General features: G+C 44.8%; 1 protein-coding gene and 1 long non-coding RNA gene across 5 annotated transcripts in view; one reads left to right on the top strand and one right to left on the bottom strand.

Moving 5' to 3' along the window:
- Positions 1 to 2,399: 2,399 nt before the first annotated feature.
- LOC106045098 (uncharacterized) lies at positions 2,400 to 23,301 on the bottom strand. The gene is made up of 2 exons (XR_010827993.1): positions 19,851 to 23,301; positions 2,400 to 10,068 (listed from the first exon to the last, which is right to left on the bottom strand). It is a non-coding gene; the product is annotated as an uncharacterized lncRNA (long non-coding RNA).
- A 79-nt stretch (positions 23,302 to 23,380) lies between these two features.
- SPIN1 (spindlin 1) overlaps positions 23,381 to 25,285 on the top strand; it is a 57,512-nt gene continuing 55,607 nt past the window's right edge. The window contains exon 1 of one of the 4 annotated variants that reach the window (XM_066989077.1): positions 23,381 to 23,455. The gene's annotated coding sequence lies outside the window, so the exon portion shown is untranslated. The other 3 variants (XM_066989076.1, XM_066989078.1, XM_013195428.3) reach the window with 3 other exon arrangements.

Below are 25,285 nucleotides of genomic sequence, written 5' to 3'. Positions count from 1 at the left end.
TCTTAATGTCCTCACTTCCTCCTTCTTTACTACAGTTTTATTTCTGAGAATGGCTCCATATGGTGTAGAACATTTCTCTGGCCAGTTCAAGTCATCTGTCCTGGTTCTGTCCCCTCCCAGCTCCTTGTGCATCCCCAGCCTCCTCTCTGGCAGGGCAGTATGAGAAAATTAAAAGTCCTTGACTGAGTGTAAGCACACTCTGGAACAATAAAACATTGGCATCTTAGCACCACTATTTTCGTCAAAAATCCAAAACACAGCATCATACAAGTCTCTACAAATAAAATTAACTTTAACCCAGCCAAAACAATGACGCTCTGCAAGCATCAAAGTCAAGGTACTGCAGAGGCAAAATTTTGTCGGCAAAGACTTTAAAGAGAAAAAAAAAAAAAAAAGTTCTATCTTGTTTCCTCCATGGTAAAGATACCTAAACTGTACTGTATCTAAACTAATACCATAAAATCATTCATTTAAAAATCGATTTTTTAAACATTAGTATCTAACCATAGAAGTTAATTTATTTGCTGTTTTTGCTCTTGATAATAGGAAGAAACACACAGTTCTCCATCTGAGAACTGTTCTGGACCCAGTAAGGCACTTATCCATATAATTAATGAACTTAAATTGGTTCTCTGTACATAGAACATGAGAAGGTAGATAAGAGGCAGCTGGTTTGGTCTTGTCCTCAGAATGTCAGGCATTTAACAGAGAAAAATCAGCAGTTCTGAACATCAGAGTATGGAAATATGTAGAGACTACCACATCTCAGAAGTTATTTTTCCACTAAATATCCCTAAAGCACTAACACTCCTGCCCACCTCCACATGAGATTTGGTAGAGTAGGAGTACTCCTAGGCTGGCCACTTGAGAAGACTGGGAAGGCATTGTATCCTGCTATCCTAAATCTGCTTCATGAATTTAAATACATAACAGATGTGCTTTGTAGGCCATTCCGCAGTTCTGGTTCACTAGTGATCCAGACTGCAGGAACTACAAAGTCATAGCTAGCTTCCTCCCACAGATTTTGCACTACAAAAGAATCCAGGGTATGCATAAAGATCCCCTCAGGTCTCTTGCAGTTGGGATGTAATCTGGACACAGTGAAATGTTTTTAAGGTTTCCTAATAAAGACATTTTCAGTGCCCTTCATACTTATTCGGTCAAGTCATCTATATCAAATCTGTCTGCAGTATCATTCACAGCTGCTTATTTAATGCTTGCAAGTTTTTTATCTGTTAACTCTGTGCATATGTGTGTATGTACCTGTATGTAGAAAGTGTTTATCTTCAGATTGATGCTCATTCACTATGACCCAATTTTACTATCAACATATGCCCTTCTTTTCTAAGATAATAGGTATATCATGTTACATGGAGCATAACAAAGATGTTTTAAAATCAGATGTGCTCTCAATTCCCTGCTATAAATGGTTTCAAGTTTCAGCTTTGGCACTTTTTTCCATTCCATGCTCACAATTTAGCCACATTAATCAAATAATTTAATATTATACAAATAGAGATTGAATTGTCAGATGACCAGCTGTTTGCTGATTCTTCCACTGTAGAGATGTATAGCCAATTCACATCTTTTACTGAATCTTAAGCAATATATTAACACCATAAAAATATGAACTTTACTGCACTGCTGACATATGTATGTCATGAAAATCTGAAACAATTTAAACTTGCAGGAAAATTGTCTCACTTTGTGTATTTGTGTCTCACTTTGTGTATTTGTGTATGAACCCTGCTTATCCCAGGCTTATTACGATTTCGAAGTCAAGGAGTTCATAGAATAAAATTCTTAATATATTAAACCATTAATAAAAAGTTCTGAATGAAATTCGTAAAAAATGTGAGTAAATTTAGATACTGCATTTTCAGTGAGCTTGTGCTATGACTGAAATTATAGTTTAAAAAGTAAAAATTACTAGTAAAAAAATAAAAAAATAAGAAATTAGTTACTTTAACATATGCAGATCGACTGCATTAATACTGTATTTAAAAAAAAATCTTTATAATTAATTTCACTAGTTCATATTTTCCTCTGTTTGTATCTTGTGCTATTTTACCAGTTGAGATGAATCCATGCCCTTAATTTTATGCAACTCAAGGCAGAGGAATGTGGCTGCTGTGGAACACAAGGGAAGACCTCTCATCTCACCAACTAAAATGGTTGTCCATAGTGGGATACTTAATCCTGCTTGCTCCTAGAGCCTACTGGGGTGAACGCTTTCCCAGGAAAATGCAGAAGAAAGGAACAGATTTCTACAGAAGAAAACACATGTTAGTCTTTATTGTATTAATGGAAGAGTCTAGTTTGATACTTTGAAATATTTCTGGACAAGCTACTTGGTACATGTTATCAAATTCCACTGTAGATAACAGCTTTCTAAGCACTTTTTCTTTTTCTTTTCTTTTTTTTTCTTTTTTTTTTTTTTTTTGACTAAAAATGGTAAAGTGACATTTTCTTACTATTTCCTTGATATACCATCTTGGGGAAAAAAAAAAAAAAAAGTAGAAAGGACCTCTAGAGGTCATTACCTTGGGAATTGTTTGGATGAGTTTTGAAACTCTCTGAAGATTCCACACTGTCTTTGGGCACCTCCTTCCAGGATCTGTCCCCTTGCACTGGAAGCAATTGTTCTTTATAACTAGCTAGGTTTTACACCACAGTGATTTATGACTCATGTCGTTTTGCTGTGCACCTCTGGGAAGTGTCTGGCTGGTTAGTGCTACCACATGTCCATTCACCTTGGAGATCACTGTTGGAGTGTAATGCACAAGTTTAGGTATCATGTAAGTAAAATGATGTCCTGGTGGACAGCAGGCTGGCCATGAGCCAGTAATGTGCCCTTGTGGCCAAGAAGACCAATGGTACCCTGGGCTGCATTCGGAGTAGTGTTGCCAGCAGGTCAAGGGAGGTGATCCTCCCCCTCTACTCAGCCCTGGTGTGGCCACACCTGAAGTACTGTGTCCAGCTCTGGGCTCCCCAGTACAAGACAGACGAGGAACTACTGGAGTGAGCCCAGTGAAGGGCTGTGATGATGATTAGGGGACTGGAGCATCTCTTGTATTAGGAGAGGCTGAGAGAGCTGTGCCTGTTGAGCTTGGAGAAGACTGAGAGGGAATCTCATCAACACGTATAAATAAATATCTGAAGGAAGAGTGTAAAGAGTATGGGGCCAGACTCTTCTCAGTTGTGCCCATTGACAGAGCACTGGAACAGGTTGCCTAGAGAGGCTGTAGAATCTCGTTCTCCAGAGATATTCAAAACCCACCTGGATGTGATCCTATGCAGTGTGTTATAGGTGACTCTGCTTGGCAGGGTGGGGCTGGATTAGTTGATCTTCAGAGGTCTTTTCAGCCTCAACCATTCTGTGATTCTGTAATTGAGGAGACTAAAGATCTTCTAAACTAAGAAGAAACTCTTAGTTTATTTACTTATAGCCTCAAGTTTCCTCAAACATTCCTCCAGTTTTCAACATTCCTTTTACTACATAAATCTCTATGTAGCTAAGAATATTGCAACACTGGTAACAAAGCTCAAATTAAGACCTTGTAGGAAAGGAAAATAAATAAACAAATAAATAAATAAATCATCTACACTTTCATACCCACCAAGCACCAAGAAGTGTGTGTCCAAATCATATATCAAAAATCAGGTGCTGCCAAGTGTGCAGCTAGGTGTCTTTCCAGCATTCAGACTTCTAGATGATGCAGAGGTACACAGGCTATTATTCCTCAGTACTTCTGGGTCCCTTTTAACATTGTTGATGAAGTGCTGACTTGGATGTACATTTTTGTTCTTGTTAGATCTGATAGACCCTTCAAGCTGTCCTGTCTCTGTGAATCACTGGTACTTACTGACCGCCCTTTGTCTCCCAAAGGATGCTCTGAATATGCACATAGACTTGAAGGGATCTTGCCAATCTGCTAAAATAGGTGCCGTTAACTCATTCCATATCCACATCTCTTCTGGTACTTTTGATTCCCTTGGATCCTCCACACTCAGACCGTCTCGTTAAAAACAATCTAAACCTTTCTAATACACTACCTCCATCTAGACAGAGTCATTTGTCAAGAGTTTTAAGCCGGTGGTGCTGCCCCCAAACTTCTCCTGTATGTACATATGTCTGTCTTTGTGTAACCCGCAATTTTCCTAATGCTACTCAAGCATCTGTGTCAATACAGTGCAGGAGGTGGTGAGATGAAGAGAACAAGCTGCAAAGAGGGAGGTAGGAATAGCTTACTGTCCTGACAGTGAGGAAAATGCAGCCACAACCTGACTTAGAGATCTGTTTCAGATCTCTAAGTACACTGACTGCTTTCTCCTTACACTCAGGGTGCAAGCTGATGTTGCTAATTGGCCAGTCCACGTTACTTGTTTCCTCTGATTCATTAGTAGCCTGAAAACATTACAATAAAATAAATAAAATAAAATAAAATAAAATATTTATTTTCCACTGACCTGATGGAGAAAATATCTTTGAATTCTCTGGAACCACAGACAGAAAACTTCAAGGATCATATTCCTCACTCTTGCTAAAATATAAAACTACATCTACAACTACAACTACAACCGAAGATATTCATGGAATTGTAGAATCATAGAATGGTTTGGGTTGGAAGGGACCTTAAGGATCATCTAATTCCAACCCCATGCCATGGGCAGGGATATCTCCCACTAGACCAGATTGAACAAAGCCCCATCCAGCCTGGCCTTGAACACCTCCAGGGATGGGGCATCCACAGCTTCTCTGGGCAACCTGCGTCAGTGCCTCACCATCCTCTGACTAAAGAATTTCTTCCTAATGTCTAATCTAAATCTACACCCTTTTAGTTTAAAACCATTACCCCATGTCCTCTCAACACACTCCCTGACAAAGAGTCCGTCTCCTGCTCTTTTGCAGGCTCCCTTTAGGTGCTGGAGGGCCACTGTAAGGTCTCCCTGGAGCTTTCTCTTCTCGAGGCTTAACAAACTCAACTCCCTCAGTCTGTCTTCATAGGAGAAGTGCTCCAGCAGCTCTTTGATCATCCATGTGGCCCCACTCTGGACTCATTCAATGTTCTTCTTGTGCTGGAAGCCCCAGAGCTGAACATAGTACTCCAGGTGGGGTCTGACAAGAGCAGAGTAGAGGGGGAGAATCACCTCCCTCGACCTGCTGGCCACATTTCTTTTGGTGCAGTCCAAGACATGATTGGATTTCTGGGCTGCAAATGCACATTGCCAGCTCATTGTGAGATTCGCATCAAGCAACACACACAGGTCCTTCTTATCAGAGCTGCTCTCACTCTGTTCTCTGCTCCACCTGCATTAGTGCCTGGGATTGACTTAGCCCAGATGCAGCACCTTGCACTTGGCATTGCTGAACCTCATGAGGTTTGCACAGGCTCACCTGTCAAGCCTGCCAAGGTCCCCTTAGATGCCATCTGTTCCCTCCAGCGTCTTGCCTGCACAACGCAGCTCGGTGTCATTGGCAAACTTGCTGAGGTTGCACTCAATCTCCTTGTCCATGTCACTGACAAAGATGTTAAGCAGCGCCAGACCCAATACTGACCTCTGAGGAACACCACATGTTGCTGAACTTTACTTGGGACATTGAACCATTGTCTGCAACTCTTTGAGTGCAACTGATAGCAGTAGATATTTAATTCTGTTTTGTATGAAAGAGATAAAAATACATATTTTAAGGGAAGGGCAAGATGACCCAGGCCTTGGCAATGTGTAAAGGATGATTAAGTGAGGAACTGCTAATCAGGAACACTATTATGTTGACATTCTTGAGGGAAACATCCTGACTATGCCTTTGAACAGTCACCAAACAACATAACATGAATAGTTGGCTGAAAAACAAAGATTAGAAGTATCTTACTGTAAATTACCTGTGAACTACTCTCATCTTACAGTAGAATTTATGCCTCTAGGCTGGGAGACCCCTTCCCAGCAAGGGACCCTTCTCTGAGGATGCACAGAATGATTCTGTCATGTCAGCAGTGTCCGAATTATGTAACCAATCGGAGGCTAGGGGCTCATACAAACATGTATTTGTAGTGATAAGGTATTGTACTGTATAAAGAATGGCATCGAAAATCCGAATGTGTAGCAACTTTGTGGGAAACCACCTGGTACCCAGTCTTGCACAATTCTGAAATAAATAATTTCTAGATCTAGTGTGTGGATTGACTTATTGCACATCAGGTAATGAATCATAACTTTTTATCGGACAACACAGATGTCCAGCCAATTCCTTAACCTCCAAGTAGTCCATCCATCAAATCCACGTCTCTCCAATTTAGAGACAAGGATATCATGGGGGACAATGTCAAATGCTTTGCACAAGTCCAGGTAGATTATGTCAGTTGCTCTTCCCTTATCCACTAACTCTGTAATTCCATGTTGGAAGGTCACCATGGATTTGTCAGGCATGATCTGCCCTTAGCAAAGCCATGTTTTAGCTTAGCAAAGCTGTCCCCAGTCACCTCATTTTCCATGTGCCTTAGCATAGTTTCCAGGAGGATCTGCTCCACGATCTTACCAGGCACAGAGCTGAGACTGACTGGCCTGTAGTTCCATGGGTCTTCCTTCTTTCCCTTTTTTAAAATGGGGGTCATGTTTCCTTCTTCCACTCAGTGGGAACTTCACTGGACTGCCACAACTTCATAAATGTGATGGACAGTGGCTTAGCAACTTCATCCGCCAGTTCTTTCAGGACCTTCAGAAGCATCTTATCAGGTCCTGTTGTGGAAATAAAAATGTTGTTTTTCACCAGAATTGATAACATAAGCACAGGAAGTACCAGACATGCTGCTTCTTGGGAATGTCCAAAGTATGGGGGGCAGGAGGGGTAAGAAAGACAAGTACTAAATTGATATTCAACAGAAGAGCATTTACTGGGTGTATGTGACCACATAAGAAACAGGTTTTTTCTAGAGATGTTACATTGTTTAGAGTTACATTGTTTAGAGGGCACTGAGATATGCTTGCAGTGATAAGAAAACTTACCAGACAAACTTGTAAAATGCAGAAAACCAGACTCCTTAGCGCAAATTAGGTGAAATTCACGGTACCAAGTCAAGACAGATAAGGAAAGAAACATTACCATCTCAAAGAGTAAAAAAAAGTCAAAAGAAACTTGAAAAATAACAGGCTGGCAACTGAAAGACATGTATTATCTGTGAAGCATCGGATAGGTTGTGAACCTGGACTACCCAGTCAATAGGGAAACAGGGGAGGGTCCCAGTCCTTGAGAAATAAAGCACATAAACTGTACTATGTGACTGTTAGGTGCGCTCCTGCTTGCGGGACGCCTGTCATTGCAATCATGAATTGATGCTACTTGACTGAGATCCTCTGCTGAGCCTATGTTATTGGCAACAGAGTGTTTCTCACACTATGGTGGACCTTCAAGTTCTTTAGATGGTCTTGAGCCTTCTGGGACTTGGGCCATGTGGCTGGAGCTCTTGCCAGTAAAGACTGAGGCAAAAAAGTCATTAAGTACCTCAGCATTCTCCATATCCCAGGCAACCATGCCTCCTTTCCTTCCACAGAGGACCCACAACTTCTCTAGATTTCCTTTTATCACTGATGTACATGTAGAAACCTTTTTTTGTTGCTCTTGACATCCCTGGCCAAATTTAATTCTAGTAGGGCTTTAGCTTTCCTGATCTGATCCCTGGCTTCTCAGACAATTTCTCTGTTTTACTCCCAGGCTATCTGTCCTTGCTTTCACCCTCTGTAGGCCCCCTTTTTCTGCTTGAGCTTGTCCAGGAGCTCCTTGTTCATCCATGCAGGCCTCCTAGCATTTTTGCCTGACTTCCTCTGTGTTGGGATGCATCACTCCTGAGCTTGGAGGAGGTGATCCTTGAATATTAACCGGACGATCATTTTTTTTCCAAGCTTGCATTCAGACAATCCACTGACTCATGTAGCTGGAGTCTGGCTGAACTCTCACACCCAGGTCACATCCAAAGCTGCAAGGGTTAAAGAGTCAGGTTTGCCCTGCCCTGCATAAGGATGAGTCAGGCAGCAGCTGTTAGCAATACAAAAGAATGGGTAAATGGCCTTGATGGGCCATCTATCTCAAACCTTCTCAATCAATTGGACAGACTTTTTGCCCAGCTCAGGGGTCACAGGACCACTGATAGGTCTGCCATGGAAATGCATGGCCATGAATTCTCCCTCCAGGTAAGAACACAGAGTCTTCTGTAGACAATCACCAGTACCCAAAAAGAGAGAGGAAGAGCTACTGGCTCGAGATAATCACAGAATCACAGAATGGCTGAGGTTGGAAGGGACCCCCAAAGATCATCTAGTCCAACCCCCCTGCCAAGCAGGATCACCTGGAGCACATTGCACAGGTTGCCATCCAGACGGATTTTGAATATCTCTAGAGAAGGAGACTCCACAACCTGTCAGGGCAACCTGTCCCAGTGCTCTGTCACCCTCACAGTAAAGAAGTGCCCCCTCGCATTCAGACGGAACCTCCTGTGCTTCAGTCTGGGCCCATGGCCTCTCATCCTGTCTCTGGATACAACTGAAAAGAGACCGGCTCCATCCTCGTGACACACACCCCTCAGATATTTATACGCATTGATGAAGTCTCCCCTCAGTCTTCTCTTTTCCAGGCTAAACAGGCCCAGTTCTCTCAGCCTGTCCTCCTACAACTGGTCCTTCAGTCCTCTAACCATCTTCGTAGCCCTCCTCTGAACTCACTCCAGTAGCTCCATGTCCCTCTTGTACTGTGGAGCCCAGAACTGGACACAATACTCCAGGTGTGGCCACACCAGGGCTGAGTAGAGGGGGAGGATCACCTCCCTTGACCTGCCGGCAACACTCTTCTGAATGTACCCCAGGGTACCATTGGCCTTCTTGACCACAAGGGCCCATTGCTGACTCATGGTCATCCTGCTGTCCACCAGGACTCCCAGGTCCCTCTGCAGAGCTGCTCTCCAGCAGGTCAGCCCCCAGCGTGTACTGGTGCTTGGGGTTATTCCTCCCCAGGTGCAGGACCCTGCACTTGCCCTTGTTGAACTTCATGAGGTTCCTCTCAGCCCATCTCTCCAGCCTGTTGAGGTCCCTCTGAATGGCAGCACAGCCCTCTGGGGTACCAGCCACTCCTCCCAGCTTTGTGTCATCAGCAAACTTGCTGAGGGTGCACTCTGTTCCATCGTCCAGGTTGTTGATATATAAATTGAACAACACTGGACCCAGTACTGACCTCTGGGGGACACCGCTAGCTTTAGGCCTCCAATTAGATTCTCCACCACCAAGCATGATCCTGCTCTCAGTGGCTTCCCAAGGTATTGTCTCTCTGGAACCTCTCTTTTGTTGCCAGGAGGAGACCACTACAACTGCCCTGACTCAGCCCAGGATTAGAAGCTATAGTCTGGAATTTCCTTTCTAATTTCTCCTCCCTTTACAGGGTAAAGAAACAATAATGTAGGTGTGTTGGAGTGAACACATTCCTCGCTATTGAGCGCAAAAAATTTCTCAACAAATGACTTTTTTTGATATCACATGTGGTCTAATGGTTTCAAGTATTGTCCCCAAGACAATCCTAGTTGTTCTTAAACAATACTTCATGCAGGAAGCTGTCCTAAGGAGCACGGACATCATAGTTTTACTCGGCAGCCCGTAAACTGAGGGACAGGTCCTTCAGTAAAAGTGGATGGTTTGTGCAGGCTTAGCCTGGCTTTCTGTATCCTCCAGGAAAAAAATAAAAATGGAACTCTAGAACTGGTTCTTACAGAAATCACACTTAACACTTCTTATTGTTTAACCTATAGAAGCACCAAAATTCTCAGCAGTGTTTGTGTAAAGGCAGTATGGAAAGTGATAAAATAGACCATGCAGCTCAAGCCAAAAAATGTTACTAACCTTTATAAGTGGGTGATTAAATGATGGAAATGCCCATGGAGCATCAGCTGTCCTGAAGTAGCAGATTCTATGTCTGCTGCATGTGAAACATACACTAGACATTGCAAATTGACCAAACTGAAAGGAAATAAAATTGACACTTGGGATATTTGGACTCTGTTGTATGCCTCACATCATGCATAGGATCGCCTAGGAGAAAAAGATGAGGACGTAAAGAACTTAGAAAAAGAAATTCAAAAACCAAGGAGGTTAAAATTCCAAATTAACAAAACACCATCTTAATCAGAAAAGAAAATCTTAGGGCTTGTGTACATAGGACCTTTGTTTGCAAACTAAACAATTAGAGTTAGAAGTTGAAAAAGTTCAAGACTTAGAGAAGGATTTAGAAAATGAGCTAGAGAAAGCTAGAACAGCAACTTAGTTCCTAGCATAAGCAACCTAAAGCCATGTAATCAATTTATCAATGCAATCATTGCAGATCTAAGAGAAAATTTCCTCTGCATGAAGTGTTAATAGCTGTTGTGAAGGCAAAAGGAATTTCTGATATTCTTCTAAACCCTGAACTTTCTCATTCAATATTTTTTTCCAGACTTTGGCAACCTTCTCCCAAAGACACACTCATAGAAGTTCCTTCCAGTCCTGAGCTGGGGAGACTCCACCCAGCCAGCATTATAGTGACATAAAAGGTTGAAATAATGGGAAACAGCAAAGCAAGTGTCCAATAAGAAGTATGGGAAACTATCTAATAGAAGCCCCATGAGGCTAAGTCCATCGCAGACCACTTAGGCCCTTCATATAGGAATACTCTAATTGGTGCAATCAAGCGCAGAGCATGTATCCACATTTAGGTGGAGGAGATGCAGCTTGGCTTATGGAAGTCTGTCTAACACAGATGCACATATGCTTAGGGAAGACTTATGAATTTTAGCCAATCCAGACATAGACCTTAGCAGGTGGATGCAGCAGGTTTTATCCCCATTATTCCCAGTGAAGAGTCATAATCCTCTCTTCTGAGAGTAACTGCACTGTTGTAGGACACTGGAATCACCAGGAGGCATAGTCAGTCACAGGTAAAAAACCGTGAGCCTGTTCAAACTCTGATTTATTCTAATCACAATCCTCACTCAGCTTCAGGGACAGGACAGAAGACTTCATAAAACCCAAACTTCAATATTTCTTCATACAGTAGTTTAATCTTTAGCCAGAGGAGACCAACCTTTAACCAAAACCATGTGGATAATGAAAACCAAGGCCATTGAAAGGTGCAGATCAAGTCAGCCTACAGGAATCCCTTTACAAAATCTCTGGAATGCACACAAGATCTGTTCAGATATTTACTCTGAAAGGAACTGAATGATTTTGGAGAGAATATAATGATCTACTATACTCAATCTATTGATACTTTTATGGAAGCTTTCACAGAGCTGGAAAGACGAAGCAGGGACTAGAGCAGCTTCCACCAGAAATCACTACAAATCCTGACACCTTTGCCAGTGGATTCTTGAGGAAAATACTCAGTCAAAATGGCCATTAGGAACCTGGGAAAACTGGCCCAGTTTGAGACAAAGAACAAGGTAATGGATGTTGATTCTGTGGGTCTTAGCTAACGCATGTTAACCAAAAGGACAGGACAACCCCAAAGATAAGGGAGTAAAAGACTGTATTCATAGATAATGGAACCAGAAAGAACTGGCTTGACTGCTGAAGTCTGTCAAAGAAAGGAAAGGTCACAGGTTTAGCAGTGAGGAAGACTTCTGGCCATCATCAAAAGACCACCAGAGTACACCAAGCAACCACCCAAGGACTCCAGTATGCATGTGAATAGGGGCAGGAACCTATGTTAATGATTCTTCAGAGACATGACGAATATGCAAGAGACATATGGGAAATGCAATTAATATGTATATATTGCACTAATATAAGCACACTGCCAGTAACTCTTGGTGTGTGTGTTAGGCAGAGTGATCCCCCCCACACCCAGTGCTGTAATAAAGAATACTTGCTTAGTAACTTTGGTTATTGAGTTTTCACTGCGTCAAGTTCTTAACAGACACAGGAGCATCCATGAACATTATTGCACTGTCTATGGTAAACTCAAGCCAGAAAACCTCAAGAGCAGGACATTTTAAGTAGCTAAGATGGAGCGCATCTGGATGCCCCACTTTGGGAAAACATTACATTACAACCAGAGAAATTAAAGGGAATAAGACATAGCACTATTAGTAAAAGCCCAAAAGGAAGAATTTGGGGTGTATCAAACTTAAAGTAAAATTATCTTACTGTGGATTTGTCAAATACTTTTTAATGGTATTTTGAGGAAGGACCCAGTCATTCCTGTTGTGCATAGCAGTAATGCACTACCATTGTTGGACCCATTGCAACCACAACTGATGATGCTTAGGCAGGTAAATTCATGAAAACCTGGACACAAAACAAGACTGAGTGTGGTAGGATTAAAGCTGATACAATGACTGAAGGACCTGATCATGCAACTTGAAAAATAAATACTGAGTTGAGACTGAGGTAGTAATTAAGGTAATAGAAAATTTTGTACTTCAAGGTGTTCTCATAGAGACAATCTGTAATGTTTCTATGCGGCCTGTGCGCAAAGGAGATCAGACTTTGAAGCTTGGCCTAAAGAGCTTTGACTGCCTGTACACTCTGGAAACTCTTGTGGTTGCCAAATAAAAGGAAGTTGTGACAGCAATTGCAGCAGGGTCTTTGTAAGTAATCATCACTGTAACAGAAACCCTTGTGCCCTTGCAGCAAGCTTTCTGTTACAAATGTGAGCTTTGCACTTCAGGACTTCTATTTGCATTCACTTACACCCCCAAAGTTACTAGTCTTCCCTCAGTATCTTCTATTCACATGTAATCACATATGTCAGAAAAATTGTGATCAGAATCCAAGCAGTTTGTAATGTCATATGTCAATGACATTTTAATCCACTCACCCACCAAGGAGAGAACAAAAGAACTCAGGGAAGAAGTACTTCCTGTTGCAATTAAAATATGACTTAAAAGTCAGTAGGCAAAAGGCTCAGTTAGTTCAAAACTAAGTCAAATACTTAGAGATGTTCTTGGGTGAAAAATGGTTGATCCCTGGATGTTCAGAAGTTGGAAACACTACAAAAATCCTGCACTAACCAATACTCACTCATTATGGTCATTCTTAGGCCTAATTACTTTTTCCCGAGACATTACTAAGTCCTTTGCAAAAAAAAAAAAAAAAAAAGCCAAGGCTCCATAGTGGCAACTCAAGAGAAACTGTAAAAGTATGAAAAGGATGTGGGAAAAGGAACAGAGTTAAGCACTTATATATTTACAAAGTGCTACTGCATTAGCCCACCCAGACCCATCTCTCCCCTTTTACATCAGTTACCTGGTTCCTATGAAAGCACTGGAGCCACCAATTCTCAAATTCAAACAGGCAAGTCAAGGCTTATGCATCCAGACTTTGGATGTAAATGAATAGAAGTTCAGCTCATGTGAAAAGGTTTGCCTTGCCTTAGTATGGAGTATGAAACATTGGAGTTATGTAATTGAAATGTCCAAAGTGATGATGAAAACTGTAAGTAAACTTCCTTTAATGTAAGTAATTTCAGGTAAAAACAAGGAGATTCAGGTTAGCAACACCAGAACTGTACAACAGACAGTAGCTTTAGTTCATCATAGTGTCAGCAAAGTCAATGCTGTAGTCAAAACTCCATCCCAGGAATCTGCAGCCCTATATGGGTTGTTAGTGGAGGGCGAACTGTATATTTTTCCCCTCCCCAAAGTAAAAAAAGTCTCTTGGCCTGCAAAATGGAGTAAATCACATGAGCAAACTGTAAAAAAGGGTTTTACCATCTGGTAAAATGGAAAGGTCTTCCTTTCACAAAAATATTACAGAAACAAGAATTGGAGATGTTATATCCTAGAGGGCAGAGTACCATCTGGTTTAGCATGTCCTCAGTCTGCATGAACTACTGTATTGGGTCCGGCTGAGATGGAGTTAACTTTCCCTGCAGCAGCCCATGCAGTGCTGTGCTTTGCACTTGTAACTAGAACAGCACTGTTACCACACCAGTGTTTTGTCTATTGCTGAGCAGTGCTGGCACAGAACCAAGGCTCCCTCTACAAATCCCCCAAAGCCAGTTGCTAGGGGGTGGGCAAGAGGGGACATCACCGGGGCAGCTGACCAAAGCAATATTCCATACCGTATGAGGTCACACGCAGCAATAAAAGGTAGGAAAGGGGAAGGAGGGGGGGGGCTCTTGTTAGGAAGATGTCTGTCCTCACAAAAAAATGACACACGTATTGAAGCCCTGCTTCCCAGGACATGGCCAAGCATTGCTTGTTGATGGAAAGTAGAGAATAATTATTTTTTTCTTCCCTCTTTGCTTCCACATGGCCTTTTATTTTTTCCCCCTCTTCCTTTACCCTTTCATTAAAAAACCCTTATCTCAACCCGTGAGCCTTTTTTTCTTTCCGTCATACTTTCTTCTTCCCTCTCCTTTTGAGGAGGAGGAGTGAAAGAGTGGTTTAGCGGAGTTTAGCTGCCTAGCATGGTAAAACCACCACAGAGCCACAGGTAGTGCTGGAAATTTTGAGAATTTGAATTGTCAAATGTTCTTCCGGCAGTTTTTATGGACTCAGCCTAGATCAAGTTTGGCAACAGTCTGGCCTTCCTGCTCAATTAACTAGGAATCTGGAGACTTCAGATGGCAAGCCAGTAGCACAGAGCTGAATGGCAACAAATAGCTAATCTTTTCCAGATGAGAAAAGGAGTTATCAGAACCACACACACTTGTGACCATAGTGAAGAGCAAACTGAAACAGCACACTGGAAATAAGAAATAGGGTCAGTAATATGTCCAAGTAAGCTGTATACAAGTCTGAGCACAGCACAGAGCACTATCCTGCTTGCAGCTGTCACAGCTTGTGTTCAGGGCAGAACTGGGAGAGTCAATTTTGGAATTTAGCATCCTCTTGGAACGAGACCCTGAGTTTAAAGAACTGGCTGAAGAAGGAAAAGATAAATCAGATCAACTCACCACAATAAAGGAGAGAAATAATTATTACACCGCAAGAAGAGTGAATGACACTAGGTGGAGGCCTACTATAAAAACAAATGTAGGCTGCTAGTATGAGAACTGACTTTCTTGTCCATGGCCAATGCAGATTACACAGAAGTAAAAGCTCCAGTCCAGCACCGATATATTAAATGGCTGTGGTCAGCTGATTGACTTTGTGGTACCTCTGCCAGTGACAGTTCAAAACATATAGATTTTGGTTGTTGTAGAACCTTTAAGTAACCAATACTGCAGCCATGATTGCAAAGTTGTTCTTTAACATCTTTTTATAATCGAGTCTGCCCCATACAATAGGTTTTGATCTCTGCACCCCCTTTGCCAGAAAAGTTATGTACAAACTGTGCAAAGCCCTAGGAATAAAGCAGAGGTTCTACACTGCCAGGCCCTCCATATCTTCACATTTAGGTAAACCACACAATTAAGGAAGCTTTAGAAAAACATTGCAAAGCTAACTGCAATGCAAGAATTAGGATAAGAAACTCCCCATCATTTTCATGGAGCTGAGAGAATCTAAAGCAACTCATGGTTATAGTCCCAATTTATGACGGGGCAGCAAATGAGAATGCCTAAGCCCTCAGGGTTTGGAATAGGCCAGGATTTTGGAATAGGTTTGGAACCTGACCCAAGCACAAAGTAACTACAGAAGAGTAGGTAGAAACATAGAAATAACCAGGGCTCACCAACACGTAGGAAGACAACTGGGGAAAGCCCAAATGGATATGGATGAAAGGTTAGCATGTGACTGAAAACCAGTTATGTGGGGTGTAAATCAGGCAATAGTGTACGGGAAACAATACCCTGTGAACAAACGTTCTCTGACACATAAGTGGGATGGACCAGCCTACTTTGTGGATGAGGTTAGTCCTGATGTTTATCAGGCTGAAATTTCACAGGGTAAACGTGGCAGGCCATGGAGGAAATTATTCCATTCTTCTCAGTTGAACAAATAGAAAAGTGAACCTTCATCTGCCAAAGATAAGCACCCATAGGTGAGTTCCCTGAGCAGATTTGATTAACATAAATTTCATCTTTGCACAGAGTGGTAATAGCTATTAGAATGTAAATAGTTTCAAACACTTCTGCTACAATTTGTCCTTTACTGGGGCATGGGGGTGCCGGTTTGGCCAAAACACCTTTCTCTAGTTCTACTCTTCACACACACGCACACACACACACATAAAAAAAAACCAAAAAACTGATGATGAGCTAAGACATGTGCCTCTACCAGTTTGGAGTTGCTATACACAGTAGTACGCTGTATTGGACTCTTCTATGCAATGGTTCGAAGGCAACAGCATGAGTGAAACAAATGAATACACCTCTCATAGCTTCCATACTCTCAGATGACCTGTGTGCCTCTGGTGATTTGCTATGCTTTTGTTATAGCACACACGCTTTCATAGATGATCAGAAAAGAATTATTGTGTCTTGTAAACCACTGTGGAATTATGCAGGGAAAATCCCAGATGTCAGCATCACCCCTGATGTTTATACTGAGACCCATGAGGCAGCACTGTCACCTATTGCTTGAGCTGCAAGTTCTCCTTTTAGTTTTGCTTTTGTAACAGGGCCTAAAGTCTTAAAAGAGACAGGCTGTCTCTTAAAAGAGACGAACTGTACCTTGGTAAATCACTCTCACCTGTCTTAAAACCAACAGAGTTGTTGCAGAATGGACTCCTGTGCCTGGTACCCTCTTCTGACCCCTGGTAATATGGTTAACATAACCAACACAATTTTGTAAGGCAAACTGTCATAACATGTAAGGGGGCTGATCACATATAACCTCCCTTTTCTCTCCCTGTTTTTGGCACTGTGATAAGAACATCAGCCTGCCAGAGATACCAAAGCCCAAGCACTGGGTCACCAGTGCGTGATGACACCCGTTATGGAACAGGGAAGTGTAACAGCATTTGAGATACAAAATCAAGAAGCAGCACATCCTAAGAGGGACTTGGACCAGAACTGCTGCTGGACAGCAAAACGGTTGTTTGCCTGGTGGTCAGGAATGCCTCCACCATTGCCATCTTCCTCCAAGGATCAGTTGAGTGACTCATGTTCTTTTAGGTGAAAATTATGATTATTGTATCACACACTGATCATTAAGAATTTGAGCCAATCTTCAGAGGGTCCAGGTGACTGAAGAGTAACTCAGGTAACTCAGAATTCCAGATAAGAGAATTATGCTAGTTGCTAGCAGTTCTGTGTAATGGTAAGCTATGGCAATTATTAGAAATTCTGCTTAAAAATAAACTATGCTAACTGCTAGAAATCATAGATAATACTCTATGCTGATTGCTAAAATTTTCATGTAATCATAGAATCATTAAGGCTGGAAAAGACCTCCAAAATCATCTGGTCCAAACATCCCCTACCATCTACGTCTCTCTCTAAACCATGTCCCTAGGCACCACGTCTAACCTTTCCTTAAACACCTCCAGGGACGGTGACTCCACCACCTCCCTGGGCAACTTGTTCCAATGCCTGACTGCTCTTTCTGAGAAGAAATGTCTCCTAATTGCCAGCCTAAACCTCCCCTGGCGCAACTTGAGGCCATTCCCTCTAGTGCTATCACAAGTTATCTGCGAGAAGAGGCCAACCCCCAGCTCCCCACACCTTTCTTTCAGGTAGTTGTAGAGAGCAATAAGGCTCTCTACATAAATAGCCTCCTCTTCTCCAGACTAAACAACCCCAGTTCCCTCAGCTGCTTCTCACAGGACTTGTGTTCCAGACCCTTCACCAGCTTTGTAGCCCTTCTCTGGATGTGCTCCAGGGCCTCGATGTCCTTCTTGTACTGAGCGCCCAAAACTGAACACAGCACTCAAGGTGCGGCCTCACCAGAGCAGAGTACAGGGGGACGATCACCTCCCTGGCCCTGCTGGCTACACTATTCCTGACACAAGCCAGGATGCCGTTGACCTTCTTTGCCACCTGGGCACACTGTTGGCTCATGTTCAGGGGCGCGTAGACCAACACCCCCAGATCCTTTTTCTCTGCACAGCTTTCCAGCCACTCTGCCCCAAGCCTGTAGTGTTACATGGGGTTGTTGTGACCAAAGTGCGGGACCCAGCACTCAGCCATGTTGAACCTCATCCCATTGGCCTCTGCCCATCAACCCCACCTCTCCAAGTTCCTCTGCAGGGCCTTCCTACCCTCCAGCAGATCAACACTTCCCCCTAACTTGGTGTTGTCTGCAGACTTACTGAGGGAGCATTCAATTCCCTCATCCAAATCATCAATAAAGATATTAAAGAGGATGGGCCCCAGCACTGACGCCTGGGAAATGCTGCTGGTGACCAGTCGCCAGCTGGACTTCACTCCATTCACCACTACTCTCTGAGCATGGCTGTCCAGAGAGTTTTTAACACAGCAAAGAGGGTACCTGTAATAATGCTCTACACGTAACTGCAACCCTGTGGCCGGTCCTCATTCTACAGAGGATCCCTAAAAGAATCTGTCTGTCCCTATAACACTGGGTGACAAAGTCCTTCAACTGGGCCATTAAAGACAGAGATTTGAATAAGAAAAGTCTCAGATTGGCTCATCCCACTGAATGGAACCACATCCAGTAAAGATATGTCAGTTATCTCCTTCAAACACTTTGTGAAAGTGTATATTATCTTTAGGGAAAGTCTGAAAGAGAATTACACTTTGGCATTGGGAAGAAAAAAATCAAACTATGCATGGGCTTAATCCTTTCATCATCAATGAAATGTACCTCTAAAACAGAACAAACCAGGGCATTTAGAAACATACAAATTCAAGTTTAAAAGAGGTTTGCAGAACTTTATAGGTCCTAATGGAGCAGATTTATTTGCTAGTTATGCTGTAAAACCAACTAGACACCAGACAGTGGGATATTGGTAGAAGACTTCTGAAATGGGAAAATATTCTAGAAAATCATGAATTGTTTTTGCTTTCAAGTACTCAATATTTGGAAAATAATGTACATATGGCTATAGTAAGTATGCAAGCTCAGAATGTATTAAAGATTATAATCATTTTCATGACTGGAACAGCTAGAATAGGTCAAATTTTTACAGAGGTTGTATAATTGATCAAATAACAAATAACCATGACAGATATATCTCTAACTGAATGCAGTCCATTGATAAATGCTACTTAACATCCAGATACACAACAACTGATTTTTCATAATTTCAGATGCTGACGTATTTAATGTCTATCCTGTAATCCACTTCTGTTTGCAATCAAAGTAGCACTTAGTAATGTTTTCAAGAGAGATGGACCACTATACAAACAAATAAACATCTCTAAAACTATGAATGCAGAAGGTTGTTATGAGTATGAGTCCTGGTGTTGTCTGTGATCTTCAAAGGTTAGAGAAACATAATCCTTGTTTGTTGCCACACCCCACTAACTTACTTCATGTACATTTGATTTAGTAAAGAATAACTGCTCTATTGTCTAGGTAGGTAAAGTTTTGTGTGTCAGAGCTCCTGGCAATTACTGTCATTTAAATCTAGGAAAATTAAACAAATAGTTGCATTTCTCAATAGCTGTTCCTGTAATAACTCTGACATTCACATGGGATTTCTGATTTGACAACCCCATTTAAACAGCATGTCATTATTAAGCTCCAATTTCAAATTTACCAATTCTTATCCCATATTTTATTTGGTATAGGTCTCAATATAGAGAGAGGTTCTCAAAATGAACCTTATTCACTCAGTCCATCTTACATCAACTATTAGAGCAGTTAAAGCAATTTGAAAAACAGCACCCTTCATTTCCATAACAATATATTTCTAGCATCAATGCTAAGGTAGGCAGGGGCAAGACATTATGAGTACTGTTAGACTTCGCTCAATTGGTCACTCTCCCATAAGAGATGTTCTCAATCATGTTCCACCCCATAATAACAAATTCAAATACTCACAGTTCTCGCAAAATTTTGGATGGCTTGTTGGACCAAATGAAAACTTGTACAGCCTGAGACACTGACTTGCCGTCACTCACAGTTCTTCTTCTAGAAAAACACCCTGGAAGGTGCCCAGCAAAGACTGAGTGGGGAGCATAATGCAGGCTCCAGGCTTGCGCTCAAGCAATCCCGGCTCACACAGTTCGAGTCTGGCTGAAGCAGAAGGTCACATCCAAAGCTGCAAGGGTTAAAGAGTCAGGTTTGCCCTGCCCTGCATAAGGATGAGTCAGGCAGCAGCTGTTAGCAATACAAAAGAATGGGTAAATGGCCTTGATGGGCCATCTATCTCAAACCTTCTCAATCAATTGGACAGACTTTTTGCCCAGCTCAGGGGTCACAGGACCACTGATAGGTCTGCCATGGAAATGCATGGCCATGAATTCTCCCTCCAGGTAAGAACACAGAGTCTTCTGTAGACAATGCCCAGTACCCAAAAAGAGAAGAAGAGCTACTGGCTCCTGATGATCCTGCTCTAGGTGGCTTCCCAAAGTAATGGCTCTCTGGAACCTCCCTTTTATTCCCAGGAGAGGACCACTACAACTGCCCCGACTCGTCCAGGATTAGCAGAAAATTTTTATTATTCTGAGCCTGTACTGCCTCAAGAGTTTTAAAGCTAAGGACTCACCTAATACAAGAAAATCTAAAAAGATGGTGTTTCACTTAACTATAGGGTCTATGCATAGGAAAGACAGAAGCATGGAAGCGTAAGTGGAAGCATGGAAGGAAAGCAAGAAGGTCCAAACCAGACAGCAGAGAATTGCACTCCATCCCACACAAAACTTCAAGACAGGTATGTAATTTTCCTTACCTCACTGTTCTAAGAGAATGAACCCCTTTCTTCCGCACACACACTCACACTTTTTTCTAATGGTCTTTGAGAACTGTATCTTTAGTCATCTTTGCTAAAAGTTTCCCTAAGGTGCAAATGAAAAATCTCCCAGATTCTGGGGGAACCCTTTGTCAGAAGAATTCCAACCGTTACAGACCATCTTTGAAGAAATTGAGAATTGTGAAATTAACATAGAGCTCTCTGAAGTTGCAATTCTTTATTCTCCTGTTTTAAGCAAAATATACATGCTTGTACACTTCTGGTCTGATATTTTATTTTCTATCTCAAAAAAAGACTACATTTGGGAATTTGGACCTTTCCCTGCACAGTTGCTACCATTGACTGTACAGATCCCAAACGTGTAGACTTGCTTGAACTAATTTCCAAAAATCATTTTCCATTTTTGTACATTGACTGCATGTCTCTCCTAGTCACATACCTACACCTAACAATACTTTACGGTTGTTGATGCATTAACCTTTCTTTGTCTTACAACGTTTTAAAGGAAAAATCGTGTCTCTGATAATGTGTCTGATATGCGTGCCAAGGCCTACTCTGAAAAAAGTACCCATTGCATTTGTTGAGGCAGACCGTGCCTCAGCTGCTCACTCGCTTTCAGTGTTGGACCAATTATTTAGTCTGTCAGAGAACACCATCCTACTCATCGATGTTTCCCATCCTGTTGTCAGTCTGAAGCTATGAATGGCTCATGGACTTCCACACTTGAACAATGTAGCAAACCATGAGGGACCATGACTTGATGACACCACAACTCATTTTCATCACTCTGTCTAAACTGTTATTCTCTTTTCTGTGCTGATGACACCACACTGTGTGGTGTGGTCAACACACTGGAGTGAAGGGATGCCATCCAGAGGGACCTCCACAGGTTTGAGAGGTGGGCCTGGGCAAACCTCTTGAAGTTCAACAGGGCCAAGTGCAAGGTCCTGCATCTTGGCCGAGGCAATCCCAAGGTCAAATACAGGCTGGGTGGAGAATGGATTGAAAGCAGCTCTAAGGAGATGGACCTGAAGATGTTGGTGGATGAGAAGCTCAACACAAGCTGGCAATGTGTGCTTGCTGCCTAGAAAGCCAACTGTACCCTGGGTTGCATCAAAAGAAGTACAGCCAGCAGGGTGAAGGAGGTGATTCTCCCCCTCTACTCTTCTCTTGTGATGCTCCACCTGGAGAACAGCACTCATCTCTGGGGCCTCCAACACAAGAACACTGAAATATTAGAATGAGTCCAGAGGAGGTCCATAAAGGTGACCAGAGGGCTAGAGCACCTCTTTTATGAAGAGGGTCTGAGGGAATTGAGGTTGTTCAGCCTGGAGAAGGCTCCAAGGAGATCTTCTAGCGGCCTTCCAGTACCTAAAGGGGGCCCACAGAAAAGCTGAGGGACTCTTTGTCACCAAGTGTAGTGGTAGGACAAGGAATAATGGCTGTAAACTAAAAGAGTGTAGATTTAGATTAGACATTAGGAAGAAATCCTTTAGTCAGAGGGTGGTGAGGCACTGGCATAGGTTGCCCAGAGAAGTTGTGGATGCCTCATCCCTGGAGGTGTTCAAGGCCAGGCTGGATGGGGCTTCGATCAGTCTGGTCTAGTGGATGGCATCCCTGCCCATGGCAGGGGATTGGAACTGGATGATCTTTAAGGTCCCTTTCAACCTAAACCATTCTGTGATTCTGTGACAACCTCTAGTATGTCTCACTGAATTTCTTCCTTGTATTTAACTCTCTCAAGACTGTGCACATTTCCTTAATTAAAAAATGGTGGCCACTGCAAGAGTTAAGAAGCTTGCTGCCCCTATTCTAGATGTCCCTGGATTTAACACTAATGGTTCAGTAGATGAGACTTTTCTGGCAATTTCTAAACATCTTTTGACTTCTCTCAGCTGCCATATCAGGAATTGTTCTTCAGTGTAATGGAAGACAGAAGTAGGGAGCACCAAGTTAGGCTGGAAGTCGTGAAGACTCTAAGAAAGTTGTCCCTAAGGCTCTTGCTGTTGTTCATCTGGGATTTCTGAGGTGCACCCCTGCTCCACACAGAGACTCGTTTCTTCCCTGTTACGTGGAACCAAACGAGGACACATCTTGAAAGGAACCCCGCTGAAGGAACTGCTCCGCCATCCCACAAAGCAATGCCGCCGCTCCTCCAACATGAAGACAGCTTCACACCAAGCTCAGCCTTTCTCCTTCCGAGGTCTCCCGGCTCTCATGCCAGCACCGTCCCACCACCCAACTCCCACAGCCAGCACCTGACAGCCGCCATCCCCTGCGCCCCGCGAGGAGCTGCCCGCCCTCAGGCAGCCGTGCGCTCCCTCCGCCCGCAGCGGCAAGGCCAGCCGCACTTTCACGGGTCGCGGGGACGCCGCCGGTGGCTCTGAAGCCAGTGGGACGGCCGAAGGGACCGAAGACGCAGCGACGGCCGGCGGGGGACGAGCCCGTGTGGCGGCTGGGGGCTCACTGACGGGCGGCCTGGGGGCGCAGGCGCCGAGTAACGGCCGAGGACGCGGGGAAGGGGGCGATGTGCTAGCGGCCGCGCATGCGCGCTGCTCCAGTCAGCGGCGGGGCGGGGCGCGCTCCCTGCGCTCCTGTCGCAGTTGTGGCGGCGCAGTGCGCCTGCGCGGAAGCGGGGCGGGCGAGTGGGGGGGGGGCGGGCGGCGGCGGAGGGCGGGGCCCGGCCCTGTGTTTTGAACGGCTGGCTGCGGTTGGCTCACTATTTGGCAGGAAGGTGAGAGGGCCTCTATCCTGGCGGCTGAGCTGGCGTAGGCAGAGGGGGCTCCAAATGTGGCAGAGGCGAGCAGGAGGCGGCGGCGGCGACGGCGGCGGGGGGCAAGCGAGACAAGGGGAGCGGCCGTCCCCGCTGCCGCCGCGGAGGAGCTGAGCGGCACGGCAAGGCACGGCGCGGCGAGGCGAGGCGGGGGGGCGGCAGCAGCGGCGGCGGCGGCGGCTGGCGGCGGCTGCAGCGCTGGCACCCCCGGGCCGCCCGCCTGGCACCCCCGGGCGCCCGCCCCGGCGGCAGGTGAGCGAGCGGGGAGGCGGCGGAGGGGAGGCGGGGGGGGAGCGCAGCCCGTCGCGCCGCCCTTGGCCGGGCCCGGCCCAGTACCGGCCAGGGCCGGAGGGAGTCGCTGTGCGGGGAGGGAGCCGCCGCCGCCGCTCCCGGCCCGGCCTCGCCTCCCCTCCCTCCCTTTCCCCTCCCCCGGGGCCGCCGCGATGTGTGCGCCCGCGGCGGCCCGCACCCTGCCCTCCTCCCTCCGTCCCTCCCCGCTCCGCCCCCGGCCCCACCACCACCACCACCGCCACCCTTCCGCGCTCCGCGGCCCCGCTCGGCGCCCGGCCCCCCCCCCCCCCTTCAGCACACCGCCCCCCCTTCTCCCCCCCAGCTCCCCCCTTCCCCTCCGCCGCCGAGCCATTGCATTGCACCGCCGGGCTGGGGCCCGCCCAGGGGCCGCCCGCACGGCAGCGGCCCCCGGGGTAGCGGGGGCGAGGCGCCCCGAGCGTGTGTGTGTGTGAGTGAGTGCGCTGCGCTGCGCCCGGGCGGTGCGGGGATCCTTTGTCTGCCGCCGCTTTCCCCTCCTCCATCCCTCCCTCCCTGCCCTTGCTCTCCCGGTGCCTCTCGCTCTCTCCTCCCTCCCTCCCTCCCTCCCTCCTCGCCCTGCTCGCTCCCTCCCTTCCTTCCCCTCGCTCCCAGGCTCCGAGCGCTGCTGCAGCTGCAGGTTTGTAAATACTGGACCAACACACGCACACACACACACAACATGGCTGACGCTCGCCCTGCTTCTCCACCAAGCTCTCCGCCTTCTCCCTCTGTCTCCGCCGCTTAGCCTCATCTCCGATTAGGCTTTTGTTTCTTCCCCCTCCCCCCTCATCTCCCATCCAAAAAAAGGAGGAAAAACAATTCACCCTCCTTATTGCGCGCATGGCGGGATTTCAAGGGTAAGGATCCTCGCTTTGGGAGTTTTTTCCTTTCGTTTTGCTGTTTACCACAAAATGAAACCTAAAAATCAGAAGGGGTTTGGGAGCCTGGCAAGGCCGGGGGGAGGGCAGGAGGGGAGGGGGAGAGCTGGATGAGCCCCGCTGAGAGAGGCTCGATTGGAATGTGCGTATCATTTTCTCTTTTTGGGTGGGGGGAGGCCGATGCACCAAAGTGCTGGCACAGACGAAATACTGTATTACACTTGCAGAATGATCGAGGGCCGTTTCTTTCGTTTCAGGGTGTAGTTCAGCGTAAGGTATCAACTCAGCACAGTCACATTTAAAAGACCTGAACTAGTTGGGTCAGAACAGGCATTGTGCAGATTTAAAAAAAAAAAAAAAAACGCAGCACAGGCTTTTTGTGTTCTGTTGCATTCCCTGTATCATCTTGTCAGTATCTCAAATAGCTGGCAGATCATGGGGTACAAAACTGGAATTAACGCTTGCCACGTCTTTATGTTGCTAGTTTTCTATCACAGATTAATTTGCCCTTGTGATGACAATAGCAAACTGAAGCATTTCCTTTTTGTTAAAAGGAGCACTCCTGCCTTCCAGCTTCCTTTTTTGTTCAAAAGGCATGGCATCG

Source organism: Anser cygnoides, chromosome Z (assembly GCF_040182565.1).
Source record: "Anser cygnoides isolate HZ-2024a breed goose chromosome Z, Taihu_goose_T2T_genome, whole genome shotgun sequence".
NCBI lineage: Eukaryota > Metazoa > Chordata > Aves > Anseriformes > Anatidae > Anser > Anser cygnoides.
Note: the sequence above shows the minus strand (reverse complement) of the source record. Positions and strands in the feature narration are given on the sequence as shown.